Source organism: Marmota marmota, unplaced genomic scaffold (assembly GCF_001458135.2).
Source record: "Marmota marmota marmota unplaced genomic scaffold, marMar, whole genome shotgun sequence".
Lineage (NCBI taxonomy): Eukaryota > Metazoa > Chordata > Mammalia > Rodentia > Sciuridae > Marmota > Marmota marmota.
In genome coordinates, this window is record NW_026000037.1 from 26,262,206 (window position 1) to 26,272,971 (window position 10,766).

At 44.2% G+C, this 10,766-nt stretch overlaps 1 pseudogene; it reads right to left on the reverse strand.

Moving 5' to 3' along the window:
* Positions 1-7,005: 7,005 nt before the first annotated feature.
* Positions 7,006-10,766, reverse strand: part of LOC107136609 — an 11,184-nt pseudogene continuing 7,423 nt past the window's right edge.

Below are 10,766 nucleotides of genomic sequence, written 5' to 3' on the forward strand. Positions count from 1 at the left end.
TGTCCTCAGTCATACTCCCAACCAGGATGAACGTCTCCAGGAGGCCCAGCAGGCAATTCTCTCAAGTTGTGTTAACTAGGTCTTCCAGACTGAGGCCAGCTCACAAACCAGACCTGACCTGAGAGCACTTCAGAGAGAAGCACTGTGGGAGGAAGGAGTTATTCAAAGACTTCCCCCGCTCACACTCTGATACCAGTTCTCAGGGCAGTTTCAGTTCTGGGTCAAGAGTTGATATAACCCAGACAAATGATCCTCGGCTCCCTCCAAGTGAGGCTGCTCTGAACTTGTCTGAGGTTTCTGGTCAGACATTAACAGAAGCTTGAGTATGCCTTACCTTTCTTATGGAGGCATGTTCTGTTAAATTGGAAATTTTTATGAATTATTTTGAAAACATCCAGTCAGGTCCAGCTCGTCTACAGGGAGAAAGTAGCTGCCTGATTTGTCACTTTATTTTTTTAATATTCTTTATATATTTTTATGTTTTGCTAGAACACTCATGACACAAACTCAAAGTGTAGGAAGCTAGGTACAGTGGGGCATGCCTGTAATCCCAGAGACTGGGAGGCTGAGGCAGGAGGATCACAAGTCACAGCTAGCCTGGGCAAATTAGTGAGGCCCTGTCTCAATATGAAAAATGAGAAAGGGTGAGATGTAAGTCAGTGGTAGAGCACCCCTGGGTTCAATCCCTAGTACTGTAAACCAACAAACAAAAACAAACAAACAAGTATGATTCAGTTGACATTTGGTAGATTCACAATGCTGTGCAACTTCTATCTAGGTCCCAAGTGTTTTTGTTACTTGAAAAAGAAATCTCATACCTAACAAACAGTCTCTTCCTATTCTCTCCTCCTATAGCCCCTGGGAACCACTCATCTAACTTTCTGTCTTTGTGTATTTAACTATTCTGGATATGTCATATAATCTGTGACCTTTTGTGACCTTTTATGCCTTGTTTTTATTGTTTAATAGTATTTTATATTTTCAAGGTTCACTTCCCCCTTTTCTGTGTGTGGTCCTAGGGATGGAGCCCAAGGGTGCTCTACCACTGAGCTACCTCCCCTCCCAGCCCCTTTTATTTTGAGACAGTGTATTGCTAAACTGCCCAGCCTGAATGGTTCATTGTATACATATGCCCCATTTTATTTATTCATTCATCCATCACTCCTATTTTTTTGCTACCTCTTAAAATCCTGGATGTTGAGGCATCTGAAGATGAAACTGGGTGACAGGGCCACTCTGTGTTCTTTAAAAGGAGAAACAACTTTTAAGGAAGTGAAGACAGCCCAAGGTGCAATTCTGTAAAGTTGACACCTTTAGATTAAATAAACAGCTGGTTAGGGATATTTTCTTCTGACTTTGTTGTTAGAAAAAACAAAAACAAAAAAACACAGGAGAGCTCTTTGCTGTTATTTTATTTTTCCTTGCTTAAGAGAAATCACTGAGCTTGAATTCCCTAAGTGGGTCTCCCTTATCTGATCAAATGGGTTTCTTGATGCTCTGAAAGTGGACTTTTTAGGCAAGATGTGGAGAGCACAGCTCTCTAAATCTCTAAATATAAACACAGCAGAACTCAGGCAATGAGATGAGACAGACACCTGCCGGTGGCGGTTTGGTGTTTGGGTTTGGCCTGTCTCCCACTCTCTGAGGCCCAGCTTCCACCTTAGCACCAGCCCAGCATTTGTGCCCAAAGAGCAGAGGCCAATTAAAGGCAGGAGAGCTGCTCTCTCTTTGACGTGTTTCCTTCCCCAGTCGTGAATTGCAACAGAGGAGATGAGATAGAGAAGAGGAACCTCAACAGAAAGCACCAAGGGGAGGGTAAATGTAAACAGTGTATTTGCCACCCAGTGACAAGAAACCAGCTCAAGAAAGCAAACTAATGTATAGCTGGACCAGACTAGGAGAAGGGAACCCTCCTTCCTTGCAGGGGACTTCTGTGAGGTTGTTAAAGCTGAAAGATCAGTCAGAGATAGTGTCTCATTGACTTTATCCCCAGAAGATGGACTCCTGATTAGCAAGGTTGAATTTTACCAGCAGATCTTTCTAGAAAAAAAATTTCCCAAAGTCCAGTGACTTGAACAGAGTTTTACAGAGAAGCAGAAGCCTGAACCTGTGGTTATTAACTATGATTAGTAGAAACAAAAGCTCTATAGGCCCACAGCTGAATCAGCAATTAATTTTCTCCATTCTGAATATAACTGAGTTTAATTTGCTGTTCATGCCTCTCTTGATTCTGGGCTCCTTTGGGGGTCTTTGCTGTTTTCTGAGGCATCCTACAAAACCTCCAGCATTGCTTTATTCAAGCCCTACCTGGTACTGCAGTGTGGTGTGGTGTGGTAGAAAAAAGGCAGGAGGCTCCAGTTTTAGATCTACTTCTGGCCAAGGGCAAGTCATTCATCATCTCAGTATTGTGATCTCTAAAATGAAGCAGGGAGGGGAGATGTTTCTCAAAGCATGTTCTGTATTCACCTACTTTTATGATTAATTGGTTGAGGGATAATTTGGGGGAGGCGTTGATACCCCCACATTTCCAGCCTGCCAGTGCTTTGGCAGAGGAAATGCAGAAAGTTAAGGCTCCTAAGTAGTAAGAACTGCAGGGCACATGTGTGGTGCTGATGGCATGGTTGTCTCTAGTGTTCAGCATTTAGGATGCTGTTTTTTTTTTTTTGGGGGGGGGGGGTGGTACAAGGATTGAACTCAGGGGCACTAGAACACTGAGTCACATCCCCAGCCCTATTTTGTATTTTATTTAGAGACAGGGTCTCACTGAGTTGCTTAGTGCCTTGCGGTTGCTGAGGCCAGCTTTGAACTCGAGATCCTCCCATCTAAGCCTCCTAAACTCCTGGGATTGTAGGCGTATGCCACGATGCCTATCTAGGATGCTGTGTTTTTATATGACAAGTAATAGTCTAAGTTTTATACTGATTATTGTTGTTGCTAGTTGATATTAAATGATATTTCTTTATCATTATGCCCCAGAATGGAATTGCTTGGCCAAAGAATATTTTAAAACTATTTATTAATGGATATGATTAAGTTCCTGAAAGTTAAGCCCAAAATACATTGAGACACCCCCACCCAATATAATGACTTCACATAGAAGGAAGTTCACTTCTCTTTCACAGGACAGACCATAACAAGGGGTCCTGACCCAAGGGCTGACTGCATATCCAGCTCCTACTGCTGCTCTAGGTTGTCTGCATTCACTCCTAGCAGGTCCCAGCTATCAAGGAAAGTGGCAAGTGGCAAGGGAATACTTATGCCTTCCCTGAAGAACCAGACAGGACACTCACATGGTCACATATTAAGCTGAAAGAAGCCTACAAAAGTGCAGTCTATAGGTCAGATATGTGCCTCATTAAAATTCAGGGTTTCATTTTAAAGGTGGAAAGGATAATTACTGGTGTACAATCATATTCTCTGCTAGACGACTCATGCCAAATTATTTTCCAAAATTATTTGTGCCAAAGTTCAGTTCTACCTTGATTGCGTGATCATGCCAGTTTAATAGACATTTATTAAGGACCTTTCATTGTGTTAAACCTTCAGACATCACAGGGATATTGATTGGAAGATGTGGGAGACAGTTTAGTTCACAGGAAACAGAGACAGTGGTTGACTTAAGTGCTGATGTGTGTGGTGCAGACCCTGTATACATGGAAAGGACTTTTATGATTAATTGGTTGAGGGATAATTTGGGGGAGGCGTTGAAGCTTAGAGCATGCAGAAGTTTCCTTGGTTTGCAGGATGTTGTTGCTCACCAACTCTTTTTGTAGTGCTGGGGATAAATTCGGTGTCTTGTATATGCTAACTTTCCAACTCCTGATTGTCTCTGTTCACAGAGGGGGAGCTCATAAAAGGAAATTCAGACTTGCCCCTCGATGCCATTTGACCACATCTTGAACCTATTTACTAAATCTTTCTACTGTCAAATAGACAGCAAAGTGGTAGGGTTTTGAAATGTACTTCTTGGAGTGAAGGACTCAAAGCAGTGTCAGGAAGAGCTAAGTCCTGGGCCCCAGAGGAGTTGGAAGCTGTTTGTAGGTTTGGAGGATGCTGGTCTCTCTCTGCTGAAGATGGAGGCTCCCTCCTGCCCCAGGCTACCCTTGAGGAAAATACAGTCTCTGACATCTCCAAAGGTTCGTTCAGAGTCCAGTCACTAATAGCCTTGAACCAGAAAGCATCCCTCTGGGAACTTTTCCTTCATATTCCATAAGTTGGAGAAGGGAAGAAATTAGTGCCATAGTTGAATGAAAGACTGAACAAAATGATACCAGTTGATGTTTTAAGACTGCGCTTGCGGAAGAGGTTCTGACTGTAAAAGACACTGTCAAAACTGTGAAGAGGGTATTCATTTTGATTCTGCCTCTCCCAGGATTTTCATCTCTTTGCTTCTCTGCCAGTATCGTGGCAGCCCCACCCATTCCTCTCCAAAAATCTGTCCCATTTGGCAGCAGCTCCTGTTCCAGTTTTTCTCTTCCTACTTTCTTACTCCTGCTTTGAGTGATATGTGTTCTACATTTTTTTTTTTCAGTGCTGGAGTTGGCACATGCTAGGCAAAATCTCTACCACTGAGCTACATTGCCAGCCCCTGTGTTCTTCTGCCTTGTTCTACTTTTTCTGGAATCTAAGCCTGATTTCTCTCCATTCCTGCATTTTCTCATGCCTTCATTCACCCTTCTATCCTCCATCTTCCAATCTATCACATTGTCCATCCAGCCAGCCAGCCAGCCTGCCACTCACTCACGCACGAAGGTAAGCTAATAGCCTTTAGAAGTCTTAATATTAAACATTTTCCATCTGAGGGAATTTCTGGCATAATAATAGGTTAAAGGGATAAATGTTTGGGGAGAGACGAACGGTGGATTTAGCCATCTTATGTTCTCTCTACTTAATCATTGAGCTAGCTAGCTTATATCATAATGTCAAGATAAAAGCAAATTTGAAGATGATTTTGCTCACTTTTGGCTGTCACTTCTGCCTAACTACTGTCTTTATAGAACATGCCATAGCCTGCATCTGTGGTGACAAAGGCCTGGGTTTGTAGCAGGCATGGAAGCCTCTGTGCAGCACCTGCCCTGGGTCTAGCTGTGACCTTCTCTTGGGTTCTGACTCCACCTGTGGTCAGGTCACTGAGATTGTGGGTACCATCTCTCCTGTCGCACTTTCATTCTGATTAGCTTCATTCTGAAGAACTTTCGACAGCTCTTTACAGACATGGGTTAGCATGGGAAAACCAGTTCCTCTGTATGAGACTGATTTAATCTCTTTGTGCAGCAACTGATCTTGGGATAAAATAGAGTCCTTCTCATGTCAAGTACATAGGATGTGTCAGCCTACAGCCTCTCCCAGAGCAACGTAGGCTTTCTCAGAGGAGGCCCTTAGCATTGCTGGGACAGCCAGCTAAGAGTTGTCTGACTGACTTAGGCTCTGATGTATCAGTCACTTTTAGGCTTGGTGCCACCCAGCTGTGGGTATAATCAAACAATCTATAGCTTAGTGGGACATCCTGCTTGTTCTGGGTGACTCAGAACTCCCAGGCAGCTGGTTGAAGTTTGTTTACAATAGTGCCGCCCACTCATCCTGCACCCCCAACTCCCTAAAAACCACTCCACAGGTGGCCTGACTTTTGGTACAAATAAAAGTTTGTCAACTGTTGCTTTCTTTCTCCTGTCTTTCTTTTTTTTTTTTAACTTAACAAAATTAAGGTCTGAGGAGGGAGTCCATTAATAAAAGGTTTCTATTACAAAATTATTGACCCTCTGCAAGGGCTTTGGAGGAGAGTAGAAAGATCAATATTATTTAGAATAAAAATAGCAGGGCAGAGATTACTCAGGGGAAATAGGCTCTTCAGTATGAGAGGGACTATAGATTTCCACCTGGGCAGTCAATGTTTGAAGATGATGAAACTGTGTGTTGGAATTGGCAATCTGGTAATTATTTGAGAAGTCTTGGGGAGACTGTAAATGTACTTTTTTTTTTTTTTAAAGTAAACAAACAAAATCCTCAGCTAAAGTATTTTGGAAGTAAGGAGCAAATATTTTCATGGACAAGCAGAAATTAAAACATTAATGCAATGTGAATCCATTGGCTGGGAATAATGCAGAGCATTTGATTAATTTGTGGATGGATTCACAGCCACAGAAGTGGCATGATGACAGTGCCTATGGGAAGGACAAGGAGAAAAGGTAGGTTTCTAGCTGGGGTGGCTAATGAGAAGCCATTCTCCTTCTTTAAGTCTGGGTCTTTCACTTTTTTCTTGGAAGTTTTGTGGAAACTTGAGAATGCGTGGGAAACACGGAGGATTATCAGGGAGAGCAGATCAATTTAATGGGTACAGTTAGCTCTCCATCTCTGTCATGTGAGCCAATTAGTCTGCAGGCGGGTAAAATACAGCTAATTGAGCCATTGTTGGAACATTGGCAAATTGCTGAGATAGGGATCTCTGGATGGCTCCCAGTATGAGGGGAAACCTGTTCCATTGCAGCTGTGGTGAGTCCTTGGCTCTCAGACCCTTGGATGTGCCAGGAGAGCCCTGGAAGTACCAGGGCACTGCCAGAAAGGTGTGCAAGAGGAAGATGGAAATGAGAGGGAACTCCCAAGTGAAGAAAAGTAAAGGGTGGGGGGAACCAGAGGGAAGAAAAAAGAGAAAGAGAAGAGGAGTGAAGAGGAGAGGAGGGTAGTGGGTGATGTGGGGGCTGGTATATGATGCTTTTAGGTGCTGCTGTGGTCTGAAGGGACCATTCACCTAAACCAGCTTTCTCAATATTCAGAGGAGAGCTCATTTCCTATAAAGTATTAGTTGGTGTTTTATGGGGGAACTAAAAAAATGGGGCAGAGAAGTCTTTGGTCTCATCCATTTGGGAAGTGGTTCGGTAGATTTTTTTAGTGCAGCCCTTCTCGGCACCTTGGCACCATAGTATGCAGCCTTTCTTCAGACTATTTTATTGAGGAACCATTTATTTACTCAAGGACCAACATTGTGAGAACTGAAGTTTTTTTTTTTTAATGTATATCCTTTGTGTATTTTAGCATATTTTACCTTTAAAACAAATTTTGTACAATGTCAATGTATCTCGGAGTAGTTGAACAGTGTTTTAAAAAAACCAAAAAAGCTGAGCATATACCTAAGCCATAAGACTTAGTTTCACGCCATTATCATCTGACTACTGAAGAAAAAAGACCTGAATTACAATAACCCATCTCAGCAAAAATTTCCAGTTCAAATTAGAAGGGCTTCAATTTACAAATCTTTTGAAAGGACAATATTAATGCAATTCACATCAGAACATCCAGTTAATACAATTACAAACAAACCACAATTTTGCTATGTGGTAGAACTTTCTACTGGTCTTTCAATTCCTTCAGCCTTCTGATTGCAGACTTGATTGTGACGGCAGAAGTGATGTTGTAGGTCCAGGCACCACCAGCCACTGTTTTCATGCAGGAACCACAGTGCCTGATCCCCACAGCCCGTCTCTTCATCTTGGTTTTGCCACAGAAGGAACGTGTGTACTTGGCGTGCTGGCTGATTTCAATTTTCTTCACCATTTTCCGGAGGGAGGCACCCGTAGCGGGTCCCATATTTACCGACGATTCCGACTTCCTTAGTGCGTTTAGCCACGTCGCCGCAACTTAGGCCCGAGACCGAAGAGGAGAACTGAAGTTTTTGAAATACGGATCCAGGTCCATCTCCCCCTTTCTAGGCATTTCCATGAGTAAGTTCCTTCCTCGTTGTTATGGTTTAGACCTTAAACCACAAGGGTGCATGTGCTAAAGGATTGATCACCAGCCTATGGAAGGTGCTTTTAGGAGTTGGTGGAATCTTTAGGCGCTGCGGTCTAGTGGGAAGAAGTGAGGTTGTGCCCTCAAAGGGGATATTGGGACTCTGATCCCTTCTCCCCAACCCCAATCTTGTTGCTTCCCAGCTGCCATGAGGTGAACAGCCTCCTCTGCCACACTCTCCTGCCATGAGGTACTGTGTTGCCACAGGCCCAAAGCAACAAGGACAAGTGATCATCAGTTGAAACTTCCGAAACCATAAAACAAAATAAACCTTTCCTTCTTTTAAATGGATTATCTCAGGCATTTTGTTCCAGCAATGGAAATCTGACTAACACAGTTGTTTATGTGAAGGGCACTGGAGAATGAAGAATGCTTCAGAGGGGTATTGGGTATTGGTGTGTTAGTGCTGAGGTGGGCAGGCTTGGTAACTGCATTCTTCTTCCTGGAAAGGAATTGCTCCAACCCCTCAGAGGTATAACCCTTAGATGCTCTCTAAGGACCTCCTGGTGGAAGGGAGCTGGCCAAGCCCCTTAGGCCCATCCTTACTATTGGCATCAGCTTTGCCGTTTTAGGTTGGGAGCCATTTTTATCTAGGGACTCCTAAGTTTTGATTTAGGAGCCATTTTATTTAGGGACTCCCAGGCTTGATTCTGAATGTGCCTGCTAAAAGGTTAACCCCACCCCAGCCCATGACACAACCCCTAAGTATGCTTGTGAAATTTCTCTTGTGGGCTATAGAGATGCTCTGTGAGTGCCCACAGGCTGCTGCTCTCCTCGAAGGGACAGCCTTGTTGGTTTGCTCCATACTACTGACAATAAATCTCTCCTGTGGGATTCTGGTCCTTGGACTTTCACTTACCACCATGCCCCTCCCCATGAAGTCATTTCAATGGTGACAACCCTCAGAGTTCCCATCCCTAAAAGAACTCCCTCTAGGGATACAGCTTCATGGGCACATATCCAAACTCCCACTTGGATTATCTAGTAGACACAGCCCTCTGGGCTGACCTATGCTGCCCTAAACGTTATACTTCTGTACAGATTCCCTGCTTCCTCTGGAGGTCCGCTGTGTCCACATCTCCCTATTGAAGGCATTTATTCTGCTTGTTTTATGGGAGCTATTTGAATAGATTGCATGAAAATTACTCCTACCCAGAAGCTTGGGGTAAACAAAAAGGAACTTAAACTTCATTTGCAGGCCACCCATGAATTCCAAGAAGGATTTTAAAAGGTAATTAACCACTATTAGCAACTTCCTAGATTTTGTTTTCTTTCACTTTCTACGAATGGGGTTCCTAGCTCCTAACAGGAGCCCATAGTCTGGGGGAACATATATATCTTTCCGACTCCAAAACTAACAGGAAAAATAGGCAGTAGGGAAGGGAGGACATAGAGGAAATTATGCTTTAGGTTGTTTCTCCCCAAATGCCATGACTACCTGCTTGTTATAGAGATTTTGAAAATATAGAAAAGTGGAGAGAATGAAGATTTTTTAAAAATGAAAATAAACTGGGAAAAATTTCACTGTCTTGTCAGCAAAAGAAATGGTTCTGTTTTTCTCCAATGACTGCTTAGTTTTTACCTACAAACATGGGAGGTCCCCTATGTATTTATGTGTCCAACTTTGTGTGAGTTGCTAGAAAACTCTGTAATATGCTTTTGTGGAAATTATGAATTATTCATTGAATAATGTTTATTAAAGGTCTAGCATATGCCAGGAACTCTGCTAGGCCTTGGGGATACATTAGTGAGCCAGACAGACATGGGGTGACCAGTCATTGCTGGTGTGATCTGATGGGTGTTGACAAGTATTAGTATATCTCATCAAGTTAGCACTTTGCTTGTGTGTCAGGAAAAGTTAATTCCTCCAGTGTTTTTGTGTTCTTCCAGCACTTTCCCCTTCTCCTCATTCCAAGGGGACTGGCCAGCACTGTACTCTCACCTATGGGTGAGGCTTGTGGTGCCAGAGGACACCCCCTGTCTTTTGTAGAAATCGCTTGGCATTTTCTCTTGGAGGAGATTGTAACTGGGGTTCCAAAGGAGGGAGGGAGGAAGGAAGGGTGGGGAGAAGAAGAGGGAGGGAAGGAGGAAGTGAAAAACCAGCCTCTATCTCAGAGCAAACCCTGTCCAAGGAAGGGACATGACCTTTGTCCTTGGAAAGACCCACAGAGCACTCCTAGGCACATTCCCACCCTGCTAAGTTGTTTATCTACAAATAACTGGAGAGATCTGCTGCTCCAGGTGTCCCTGACTCAGTCAGGCTAGGTGGGGATCCATAGCAACCCCCTAGCAGCCACCAATCAGCATGAGACAAGGAAATACCTGGGATGCCAGATGTCCCTCCCAGTAGTTTATGGTGTTGAGAAACCGTGTAGTTCAGCACGTACACCCCTCTTGGCTTAAGCCAATCAGTTCAAATGAATACCCCTTTTGTACTGACCAATCACCCTTACCCAACTTGTTCCCGCCAGTGAATGTGCTAATCATGTTTTAGAGTTGTTATTTGATTTTCCCGAGGTGTGTGATGATTTGCTAAGAGATGCTATGATGTATGTGAAGTCCCTGCCTTCTCCAAAGAATGTATAAAACTGCTGCAAACCCTGGGCTCGGGGCCTCTTAGCGTCACCAGTTGCTGTGTGTGCGTGCGGAGGACCGAGCTAGCTCGCAATAAACACCTCTTTGCTGCTTACATTGATCTTGGGTCTCTGGTGGTCTTTTGGGGGTCCCGATTCAAGCATAACAGAAGGGGGAGAGGGAAGGAGAGAGGGGGGAGAGGGAGGGGGAGAGGGAAGGAAGGAGGGGGAGAGGGAGGAGGGAGGGGAAGAGGAAGAGGGAGGGGGAGAGGGAGAGGGAGGGGAAGAGGAAGAGGGAGGGGGAGAGGGAGGGGAGAGGGAGAGGGGAGGGGGAGAGGGAGGGGGAGAGGGAGGGGGAGGGGAGGAGGGAGAGGGGAGGAGGGAGGAGAGGTAGGGGTTCGAGTAGAGGAT